Consider the following 12,720-nt stretch of genomic DNA (forward strand, 5'->3'; position numbering starts at 1 on the left):
CCCCAACATCGCCGACACCTACATTATATTTATTAACCCCTAATCGCCGCCACTATTCTAAATTTATTAACCCCTAAACAAAAGGCTAACCATAACCCCCCCTAACTTAAATATAATTTAAATAAATCTAAATAAAATTACTATAATTAACTAAATTATTCCTATTTAAAAGTAAATACTTACCAATTAAATAAACCCTAAGCTAGCTACAATATAACTAATAGTTACATTGTATCTAGCTTAGGGTTTATTTTTATTTTACAGACAAGTTTGTATTTATTTTAACTAGGTAGAATAGTTACTAAATAGTTATTAACTATTTAATAACTACCTAGATAAAATAAATACAAATTTACCTGTAAAATAAAATGTAACCTAAGTTACACTAACACCTAACACTACACTACAATTAAATAACTTGCCTAAATTAAATACAATTAAATAAATTAAATACAATTAGCTAAATAATAAAAAAATAAACACCAAATTACAGATAATAAAAAACAAATTACAAGATATTTAAACTAATTACATCTAATCTAAGAGCCCTATCAAAATAAAAAAGCCCCCCCCAATAAAATAAAAACCTTAGCCTAAACTAAACTATCAATAGCCCTTAAAAGGGCCTTTTGAGGGGCATTGCCCCAAAGAAATTAGCTCTTTTACCTGAAAAAGAAATACAAACAACCCCCCAAACAGTATAACCCACCACCCACACTACCAACCCCCCAAATAAAGCCCTAACTAAAAAACCTAAGCTCCCCATTGCCCTGAAAAGGGCATTTGGATGGGCATTGCCCTTAAAAGGGCATTTAGCTCTATTGCTGCCCAAAGCCCTAACCTAAAAATAAAACCCACCCAATACACCCTTAAAAAATCCTAACACTAACCCCCCGAAGATTCACTTACCGGGAGAAGTCTTCATCCAAGTGGCAAGATGTCCTCCAGACGGGCAGAAGTGGTCCTCCAGACGGGCAGAAGTGGTCCTCCAGACGGGCAGAAGTTTTCATCCAGACGGCATCTTCTATCTTCATTCAGACTGCATCTTCTATCTTCATCCTTCCAACGCGGAGCCGCTCCATCTTCAAGACATCCAGCGCGGAGCATACTCTTCAATCAACGGCTTCTTCGGAATGAAGGTACCTTTAAGTGACGTCATCCAAGATGGCGTCCCTTAGATTCCGATTGGCTAATAGAATTCTATCAGCCAATCGGGATTAAGGTAGAAAAGATCCTATTGGCTGATGCAATCAGCCAATAGGATTGAGCTGGCATTCTATTGGCTGTTCCAATCAGCTAATAGAATGCAAGCTCAATCCTATTGGCTGATTGGATCAGCCAATAGGATTGAAGTTCAATCGTATTGGCTGACTGCATCAGCCAATAGGATTTGTTCTACCTTAATTCCGATTGGCTGATAGAATTCTATCAGCCAATCGGAATCTAAGGGACGCCATCTTGGATGACGTCACTTAAAGGTACCTTCATTCCGAAGAAGCCGTTGATTGAAGAGGATGTTCCGCGCCGGATGTCTTGAAGATGGAGCCGCTCCGCGACAGAAGGATGAAGATAGAAGATGCTGTCTGGATGAAGACTTCTGCCCGTCTGGAGGACCACTTCTGCCCGTCTGGAGGATCACTTCTGCCGGCTTCGTTGAGGACATCTTGCCGCTTGGATGAACACTTCTCCCGGTAAGTGAATCTTCGGGGGTTAGTATTATGATTTTTTAAGGGTGTATTGGGTGGGTTTTATTTTTAGGTTAGGGATTTGGGCAGCAATAGAGCTAAATGCCCTTTTAAGGGCAATGCCCATCCAAATGCCCTTTTCAGGGCAATGAGGAGCTTAGGTTTTTTTTAGTTAGGGTTATATTTGGGGGGTTGGGTGTGTGGGTGGTTGTTTGTATTTCTTTTTCAGGTAAAAGAGCTGATTTCATTGGGGCAATGCCCCGCAAAATGCCCTTTTAGAGGCTATTGATAGTTTAGTTTAGGCTAGGGTTTTTTTATTTATTTTGGGTGGGCTTTTTTTATTTTGATAGGGCTATTAGATTAGTAATTAGTTTAAATATCTTGTAATTTGTTTTGTATTTTCTGTAATCTAGTGTTTATTTTTGTAATTTAGCTAATTATATTTAATTTATTTAATTGTATTTAATTTAGGTAAGTTATTTAATTGTAGTGTAGTGTTAGGTTTTATTTTACAGGTAAATTTGTATTTATTTTAGCTAGGTAGTTATTAAATAGTTAATAACTATGTAATAACTATTCTACCTAGTTAAAATAAATACAAACTTGCCTGTAAAATAAAAATAAACCCTAAGATAGCTACAATGTAACTATTAGTTATATTGTAGCTAGCTTAGGGTTTATTTTATAGGTAAGTATTTAGTTTTAAATATGAATTATTTAGTTATTAAATTATTTTAATTATATTTAAGTTAGGAGGTGTTCGGGTTAGACTTAGGTTTAAAGGGTTAATAAATTTAGAATAGTTGCGGCGACATTGGGGGCGGCAGATTAGGGGTTAATAAGTATAATGTAGGTGGCGGCAATGTTAGGTGCAGCAGATTAGGGGTTAATAATATTTAACTAGTGTTTGCGAGGTGGGAGTACGACGGTTTAGGGGTTAATATGTTTATTCTAGAGGTGGCGATGTCCGAAGTGGCAGATTAGGGGTTTATAATTTTATTTTAGTGTTTGCGAATCGCGATGCGGGAGGGCCTCGGTTTAGGGGTTCATAGGTAGTTTATGGGTGTTAGTGTACTTTTTAGCACTTTAGTTATGAGTTTTTTGCTACAGCTTTGTAGCGTAAAACTCATAAATACTGACTTTAAAATGCGTTAGGAATCTTGGCGGTAGAGGGTGTACCGCTCACTTTTTGGCCTCCCAGGACAAACTCGTAATACGGGGGCTATGGAAGTCCCATAGAAAAAAGCCTTTACAAAATTTACGTAAGTTGGTTTGCAGGAAAAGGCCAAAAAAGTGTGCGGTACACCTATACCTGCAAGACTCGTAATAGCAAGTGGTGTAAAAAAGCAGTGTTAGGACCTCTTAATTTTGCTTTTTTACCTTAACGCACAACTCATAATTTAGCCGAATGATAGTAAAAACGCACGCTTCACAGTGGATCAAAACAAATCAAAATCTGAAAATATTATATAAGACATTCCATAAAACAAACATATGCAGAGTGGGGTACTATCCAAAATACCCTAAATGGATAAAGTGCAGTAAGCAAAAGAGCACTCTGTTAGCTCAGATATACATCCACAGATATTTGCACAAGTTTTTTTCAGTATTTTCCCAAACAGATATTTGCACAAGTTATTCTTTTCAGTATTTTCCCAAACAGAAAGTCTCCTTACAGTCTTACAGGACTTGTCACCTGCAAATAAAGTTCCAAAATAGATGGATTTAACGTCTTATTTACACCGTGTAGTGTCGGACGTCTCTCTAAAATAAGTCACCGGTAGATTCCAGGTTTAACAGTCTCTTAAGCAGGATACAAAATGAAACTAACCAGAACTGTCAATTTCAATGTGCTGTATAGCGTCTAATGCTATAGAACACTAAGAAATCAGGTACGGATCCTCAGACGGATCAGAAAGATGAGCAACGCGTTTCGGCTGTTACGCCTTTGTCAAGCTCTACCTTACGTTCGAAACTTAGTGCCTTTTATAGGGGTGTTATCAGCTGACTCTTAAAGTGGCAGGTGCTATTTGTTTAACTTAGATAGTCGTTAACTTTTTAGCTTTATAAAAATTTTGCTGTTAACGACTTTCTTGTGTAATAATACGCATATGACAATATAGAAAAAATGATGATTTCAAAGTCCAAATAATTGATTATATAAAATATGGCGAGTATATGATATGACCAGACTGAAAATATTTTTTATTTTTTTTCAAATCAAGGTTTTTTATTGAGGCATTTAGTGTTACAACGTTCACTGCATGTCAACATGTATATAAAATGCAAACTACATTTACAAGTTTTGGAGGGGATGATAGCCTGGTAATTGCAAAGAGAGAAACAAAAAATACACCCATGACCTCCTATCTAACATATCTGAAAACAACATATGCAATTCTTGGGAGTCTATTTAATACAGGCTATCAATAACAATAATGCAGTTCTTAATGTACACAGACTAAATTGATACCTCGTTTTCTGAAAATATTAACTTGCACGTTACTCCCTAAAGTAGTTAGTCACCAGAAATAATTATTCTTTAAGCACCCCCAATAAAATGCATATACAAAACAATAAAATTTATGTAAATTCCTAAATTCTTTATATTATTTAAAATGTATAGACACATTGAATTATATTTATAGAAAATGAGATATGATGAATCAAGCTATATGTAAAGAAGTTGGTCACCAGAAATAATTATTCTTTAAGCACCCCCAATAAAATGCATATACAAAACAATACAATTAATGTAAATTCCTTAATTCTTTATATTAGTTAAAATTTATAGACACATTGAATTATATTTATACAAAACTAGATATGAATCAAACTATACAATGTTTAAACTGTTACAGTTTGGTTTGTTTTGTAAAGAATATTGTAACTTTATAATTAACCTTATTCACAATAGAATTGTATTAAAATACCACAATGAGATACCAAGATATGAGCCACTAACATTCAGAGTGCCTAGTTAAACGATATAACAAGATGCTTTAGCAGCCAATTTCTCTGAGCTGAAATAAATTCTTAATTATATTTATACAATTAAGGCAAGTTCTAAAATATAATATAGTTACCAATAACTTAATGCACACCACAAAGATTTACTTACAATAATGGGCCTGACTAAGAAATATGCAACACAATGGATATTTATCTAGCAAATAAATTAATTACTTAGCATACAAGAGTGACTAGTTAATACTACACAGGACTATGAATGCAAGCTAAAATACAAAATGCCCTTTTAAATCCACTAACTGCAATTAGTTATGGTTACCAAATACCTTTTGATTTAAATATTAGATATATGTTTATCAATCGTATACTTCACCAAAATAACCAAATCAATAATTCAGCTTCCAGAAATTCTTGATTCAACTCATATGAAATAAGGGTATTTGCAATATAGATAATAAAAAGGTAGCCAATTTTGCATATAGTGACTGTGTCCCAACACAGCAAGTTATCAGTCCAGAGTTCAGCAAAAGGTCAGGCAGCCTCCGCTCTCCTCTTGCATTCAGCTTATATTATCTTAATCATTGGTGAAACGATATGATAGGCCCTTCGGAAGCTTGTCTGTGATTCGTCCTTAGATCTGAATATCTCATAGGTTATTTTGGGAAACGCCTCCCTGAACAGCCAAAGGCCTTTTGGCTGTAATACCATCTCTGATCTATAGGTGGCAGCAGACACACAGGAATGCAGCCCCACCATCAAATATTGCTAACAATTTAATACATCCTTATAAAGTGATTATTTAACACCATTATTCCTAGTACTAATAAGTTACATGTTCAAATACACATGGATCACACAGTACCATTTTTTACTGATCATTTTAAGACCAAACATGAATATATTCCACTAATATTTAAAATGTGTTTAAATCATATTTTCTTTGAAACGATTTAAAAGGATTATAATACTTTTATCATGGATTCACTTACTCTCTCATCCATCATCTTAATATCTCATACATACCTTGAGGTCAGCAGACATATGTCATTTAATTATATCTACATTGGATTACTATCCCATACAGATTAATATTTCATATCTGTATATCTGTATATCTCTCTTTGAGTGTATAAAACATAGGATTTTATTTAAAATACCAATTATATATGTACTTATTAGATGCCTGAAAGATTTAAAGAAATAGGTTATTAAAATTAGACATTTTAAAATTGCTATTTATTTAATTCCAGTATACACTTATCTAATATGTCACCGTTATACAAATAGAAAATCTCATATCCATTATTTTGTACCTATTTGATAATCTGAGGCACATATTAAATATTCTGCTGTCAAAAGTACACAGGCTGTTATTTTGAAATCTTAAATCTTGGCTTCTATGTTTTCAAGGGACACATGGCTGGGCAGGATGCGTATGGAGCTCAACAGGGGATCATTTAACATGTAGTTGGTAACAACTACAATTCCTTGAAAATGTTTGTAGATTCAACAATTCCCACAGACGGACCGTCTATTCCCCACAGGGGGCCTGTGAGTTCCTTACCAATCTTGGGCAGGAAGCCCATATATGGGCATATACCTCTGACTGTTTCAAAGATGCTAATATTTACTTTTAAGTGGTTCACTGGTCTTATCTTATACAAAGCTCTAAACATTTTGTTCTTTCTTAAATTAATAACTATGACAACAATTCTTTTGATGATTGAGAGAGGGTCTGGTTTACACAGCCAAGAATCATTTGGCAGAGTAAATACAACTGCTGTGATCATTTTCATGTATAATGAATTATTTGGTGTACACAAATATATATATATTATATATATATATATATATATATATATATATATATATATATATATATATATATATATATAAAATGTAATAATACTCAGACATCCTGACATAAATCCCCCTTCCAATTTTAAATAGATGTAGGACACATGTATTGGAATTGGCTTAAAGTCTGTGGTACTTGGTGAGTGTATTGACAGTATGTGTCATGCACAGTCTTCTATGAAGAGGGTCTATTTTTGAGCCCTCATGCTCATTGGCTAGGCATCTTTAAACTACAGCCTTTCTTTAGTGCATTTGGGGATATGACACTTCATTCTCCCTCTATGACTTGTAGTTGGGATCTAGGATGGCACGTTCGCAAATGATTAATATGGACCCATTTATCCATAAAAGTATCGTTTTTAGGGATCCTAATTTTATAGGCAACGTGAGATATTTTGTCAGTAACGACAAAAGGACCCTTTCATGATGGAAGAAATTTCTTCTCCTTAACCTGATCTCTTCCAAAGTTATAAAGATAAACTTTATCATTTATTTCATATTCCTTTTTGGACATTTTGAGATCATAATAGGTTTTAGTGGCAGTTGTGGACTTCTCTAAGTTCCTTTGAGCAAATGCAAAGGCATATTGCAGGTGCTTTCTTAGGTTCTCTACATATTGATGCGTATTGATAGCATTTATCAAGTTCTGGTCTGATGTACGGTACAGTAGATGCTGAGGTAGAACCATTCTTCTACCAGTCATCAGTTCAAAAGGTGACATCTTGGTAGCACTACTTGGAGTTGCTCTTAATGCTATTAGGACTAGAGGTAGTTTTATATCCCAGTCTTTATTCGTTTCACTTACAAACTTTTTGAGGATTTTCACAATGGATTGGTTGTAACGCTCTACACCATGACTTGAGGCAGCTCTATATGCAATATGGAGCTTTCTTTAGACCCCTAGTATTTTCCACATTTTGGTCATCACTTCGCTAGTGAAGTGGGTTCCCCGGTCGGATTCGATTCTCTGGGGTAAACCAAATCTGGAAAACACATGGTTGATGAGTAATGCTGCGCATGTTTCAGAACTATTGTTAGGTGCACTGATGCACTCTACCCATTTAGTGAATAGGCATGTCACTGTCAACATGTATTTGTTACCTCTTGATGACCTTGTTACTGGACCAATAAAATCAATTTGTATATCTGACCATGGCATTACCGTCCCCCTTTTCTGCAATGGCACTCTATGCGTTGGTGCAGTGGGTTGGAACTGTGGACATATTAAACAACCTTGACAGTACGTTTGAACATCTTTGAACGTGTGTGGCCAAAAGGCATAATCACGCAATATTTCATATGCTAATTTGGCGCCACAATGGCCAGATGTTGGAGCATCATGGGCATGTTGAAGCATGAGACCTCTGAACTTTGTAGGTACCACCCATTGCTGGATGCCAGTTTTAGAGGTTCTAATTAACAAACCATCCTGTAATTTGAATCTTTTATTAAGATTCTAAGATCTTCCTTGCCAATACAATCATCTTTTGAGATGGGGTTGCTTTCAGGATCTTCTATGTGTTTATAGAAGATGCCTACAATGGGGTCTTCTTGACTAGTGATCAGGTCCTCACCAGGAGAATCCTGACTCCATTGTACCAGGTTAGGCTCACTCTGTTGTTTAGCCTGGTTTCTGGTAATGGCTTCTACCTGAATTGCCCCCATTAAATGGTCAATATTAAGGAGTTCTCCAGTTATGGCTCCTTGTTTGGCTAATGAATCCGCAAGATCATTGCTTTCCTTATCAGGACCTAGATTCCTGGAGTGACCCTTGGTCTTTTTCCAGTGTATGGTTAAACCATTGGACACCACTAGAATTGGCACTACAATTTGCCATGCTTGACTGGTTTGTTGTTAGTTTTCTGCATGCCATTTCTTTTCCAATTTGGTAGGTATTCAACAAAACTGTCACGCACATAATTTGAGTCAGTAATGATCACAAATTCATGAATACCATGTTCAATAGCCATTTCAATGGTTTTTAGAACAGCAGTTATTTCTGCAACTTGGCTGGATCTTGGTCCAATGTTGAAACCTACAGAAATATTTGGGAATCCACTTCCCCAAGTTATACCAATGCCAGCGACTATTCTGCGCTCATTATCATTATCAGTAGTGGCATGGTAAGAACAACCATCAACATATACCCAAGGTAATGTTTGACAATGATCCTCATTGTATATTTTATATGGGGAAAGCAATTGTTCCTCCAGGAAATCATCTTCTAATAACTCTTCCCCTTGATCCTTAGCAGTACAGTCATGGAGCTCAGCAAGCCCCTGTGCGACTGGATTCTTTTTATTCTGCTTGTAGTGAATTTCTAAAGGCCAACCTTGTAAGGAAAGAGCCCAAGCTGTTATGCAGCTATTAGACAGGTTCCTATCTCTTATTCTCTCGCTTTGCAGATATAGCAAAGGCTGGTGGTCCATTTCTACAATAATTTTCTCGCCCTGTATATAGCTGCGGAAATTTTGCAGAGCCTGTACAGTAGATAAGATGGCTTTTTCGCAATCGCTAAATTTTATTTCTACTGGGGATAGAGTTTTGCTCGCATAAGCAATGGCTTTGCTTAAATTATCATGCTTTTGGTATAAAACAGCACTCATGCTTACATTTGTGTAACCTGTCTCTAAGAAGAAAGGTTTACCACCTTCAGGGTATGCTAAGCAAGGTGCTTTATTGAGTTTTCTCTTCAGCTCCTTGATGGCTGTCTCTTGAGTCTCACTCCAGTGCCATTTCACATCCTTCTTGAGAAGAAGTAGTGGTTTAGATAATTCTGCATAATTATCAATAAATTTGCGAGAATAATTTGTCATACCCAGGAATGATCTCAATTTATTATAGCTTCCACCTTTTTCTTCTGAGGATTTAACCCTTTAGAAGTAACTTCATGTCCCAAGAAGTTTACATGAGTGCGGCACCATTGAGCTTTTTGTAGGGATAATTTGACACCTGCCCTTTTAAGTTGACTGAGGATGTGTTTAAGCTCTGTGATGTGTTCTTCAAAGTCTGTGCTTTTGATTAAAACATCATCAACATAAGATAAGGTCCCCATTTCCAGTGCATCAGGTATAGCCTTATGCATGAATACAGCAAATTCATGTCCTGAATTTATTTATCCAAATGGGAGTCTCTGGAATGCATACTGGACCTTTTGGAACAAGAATGCCAGCTGATACTGGTACTCTTCATGTACCTTTATGGTCCAATATCCCTGTGCACAATCAATGGCAGTGAATATTTTAGATCCCTGCATCTGTGCTAGGTACTGGTCAATATATGGCACAGGCCAGCCAGACATGTATACTCATTTGTTTAGCTGTCTTAAATCAGCACACAAACGTCATTGTCCATTTGGCTTAAGAACACCTAGAATAGGATTATTATAAGAGCTGTGCACCTGTCGGATAATACCTCTTTCTTCCAAGTTCCTTATGATTTCTGCAAGAGAATCATATGAGGCTAAAGGAAGTCTGTATTGTTTAACAAAGACAGGTGGTGCATTGGGATCGGTTTGGATTCTTGCAATGTGCAAGTCTGTAGTCCCATAGTCATAAGAATCCCTAGCAAAAATATCCTTGTACTCTATCAGGAGTTCTCGTAGCTGTCGGCGTTCATCATCACTGGAACAGCCATTAGCTAAAGATATTTGCTCTTTGACTATTTGTTGAAATCCTGGAAAGATTTTAGGCTGTCCTATTTAATAGGCTTCTTCCAACCTAGAGGTGAGTTCACCTTGATTATAATTTATATTGCCCCCATGACTCTGGGTATTGGGGTATTCTTGCTGTTTGATCGGCTGATCAAATACTAGAGAGGCTTCTTCAATTTTGCAGATGCCTTCCTCTGAGCTGAAGGGATAAATAGACTGAATTGTAAATAGTCCCTCTGGCATAGATGCAAAGGTTTGTTCTATTAATTGTTCTTCAGTTAAGTGTCATTCAGGTATTAGCCCAATTACATTATTCTGGAATCCAAAAGTGTAATAACTTGATTCCATCGCATATCCTATGGTAGTTCCCTTGGATAAGGTTATATCCTGTGGGGTCATTATATCCTGTGGGGTCATGTTATGCACAATAACATGTATTGGAATAATTCCAATGTAATCAAAGAGTTAGGAACAAACCCAAAATGTATTATTATTCCTTTGTTTGGGAACTTCTTTTCTCCTTAGGTACCTTGTCAAAATTATTGCAAAACTAAATGAGTAGCCTACAGGAGCAGTGCTTAAGCATGGGGTACAAATTGTTACTGAAATGACACAAGTCACAAGTATGTGAGTTGTGTCAGAACAAGGTATGCTTCTTTACACTGTAATGTGGTTGTCTCAAGTATCCAGGATTTCAGATTAAGTTATAAAATGTAACTTTTATTCATGTTTATTAAAAAAGACAGCTTTTATCTTGTGATATTTTGCTGTCCTCACTTTTGATTAAAAACACTTCACCTTTTAATTGACATACATTATCCTTCTTATCTTAAGTTGATTACAGTAGTGGGAGCTATAAGGTATAGTATATGAAGCCTAGTAACTACTAATTGTATTTTCTAAATGATTACTTGCCAATTATATGTGGCTTGTTTGAAAAATACAATGTGTTGGCTTCATATGTTATTAACAGGTTTGGAATTCCTGTATCTTACTTATAGTCCTAATGTATTTTTTAAATTAGGAGGTGACGAACAGGTAGTAATGTGGCTGATGTGGTTATAGAAGTTAGTAGTGATTTTTAATAAACTCAACTTTAAGTGTGCATATGGTATGATGTTTGTGCACAATTTGTTATTGATATATTACAATAACTTGTAGTTATATGAGCATACCATATAAGTAAATGCTCAATAAAGAGCTGATATAAAAATGAGTTCATAGGCTTTCACTTAATCATAGATTAATATAGTATTTTCATTGAGTTTAATACACAAGTAACTAAAATGGACCATAACATCCTTTTAAGACCACATCAGAAAAAAGCTGATAATAAACCACGTCTAATTACAACATACAATCCACAAATGAAGCAAGTGACGAAAATAATAGATGAAAATTGGCATATCTTACTTAACGATCCCCTGCTAGCTAGCCAAATAGGTGAGAAAGCATCAATTGGGTATAAAAGACCTAAAAACCTAAAAGATACTTTAGTCAAAAGCCATTATGTTCATAGACCAAGAAAGGAAAGTCAATCCAAGGGCATGTTCCAATGTGGTACATGCAATACATGCTCTAAAGTATGGAAAATTAAAGAAATCCAAGACAAATACGGTAAATCACATTTCAATGAATCCTAATTATCAATAGTATCACACTTAGATTTGTCACATAATTTATTCCTTAACTTTCATTTTAATATATTTGTTGACAACTCTGCAACTATGCAGATTAAAGACACATCGTATAAGGAGTAAAACAAACTTCACATCACTAGCACTTATCATATCACTAACTGGTAGTACAGACAAACAACTTATACCAGTAGAAGCAACACTTTGGTTCTCACACATGTGTATGAATAGAATTGTTTATTTATTTTTCACCAAGGGGGTTTTTTTGTAATTTTTTATTTTTTATTTTCTTATTTTTCATTATCACAAAAGTCACGACTTTTATATATCATTTTTAAATTTTAATTTTATTCTTTATTATTATTCATTTATTTTTTACACTTATTAGAAATTGTGTATACATAACACCTTAATTCTCTAATCCTCACATTATCCATTATTTATTTTTTAAGATTTTATTCTTCTTGTTTCTTTTTCTTTTTGTCTTTGTTTCCACTTTCGTCAAAACCTTTTCACATTTATACAATCTCTCACACCAATCTTCTCTCAAACCGACTGGCAAACTTTTTGTCACACAGTCATTATAATAGTCTTTATCAGGAAGAATAGACATAACATAATAGTAACATAAACAAATGAAATAGAAAATAAGCGTCTGTTAGATAATAGTTATTTAAAGTCTGGATTCTCAAAACAAACTAAGTGTATGCAACATATGACTAGTGATGTCGTGAATAGTTCGCCGGCGAATAGTTCCCGGCGAACATAGCTTGATCGCATTAGCCACAGCGGGCGAACATAAGTGATGTTCGATTCGCCCCCTATTCGTCATCATTGAGTAAACTTTGACCCTGTATCTCACAGTCTGCAGACACATTTCAGCCAATCAGCAGCAGACACTCCCTCCCAGCTCCTGGAC

This window comes from Bombina bombina, chromosome 3 (assembly GCF_027579735.1).
Source record: "Bombina bombina isolate aBomBom1 chromosome 3, aBomBom1.pri, whole genome shotgun sequence".
Taxonomy (NCBI): domain Eukaryota; kingdom Metazoa; phylum Chordata; class Amphibia; order Anura; family Bombinatoridae; genus Bombina; species Bombina bombina.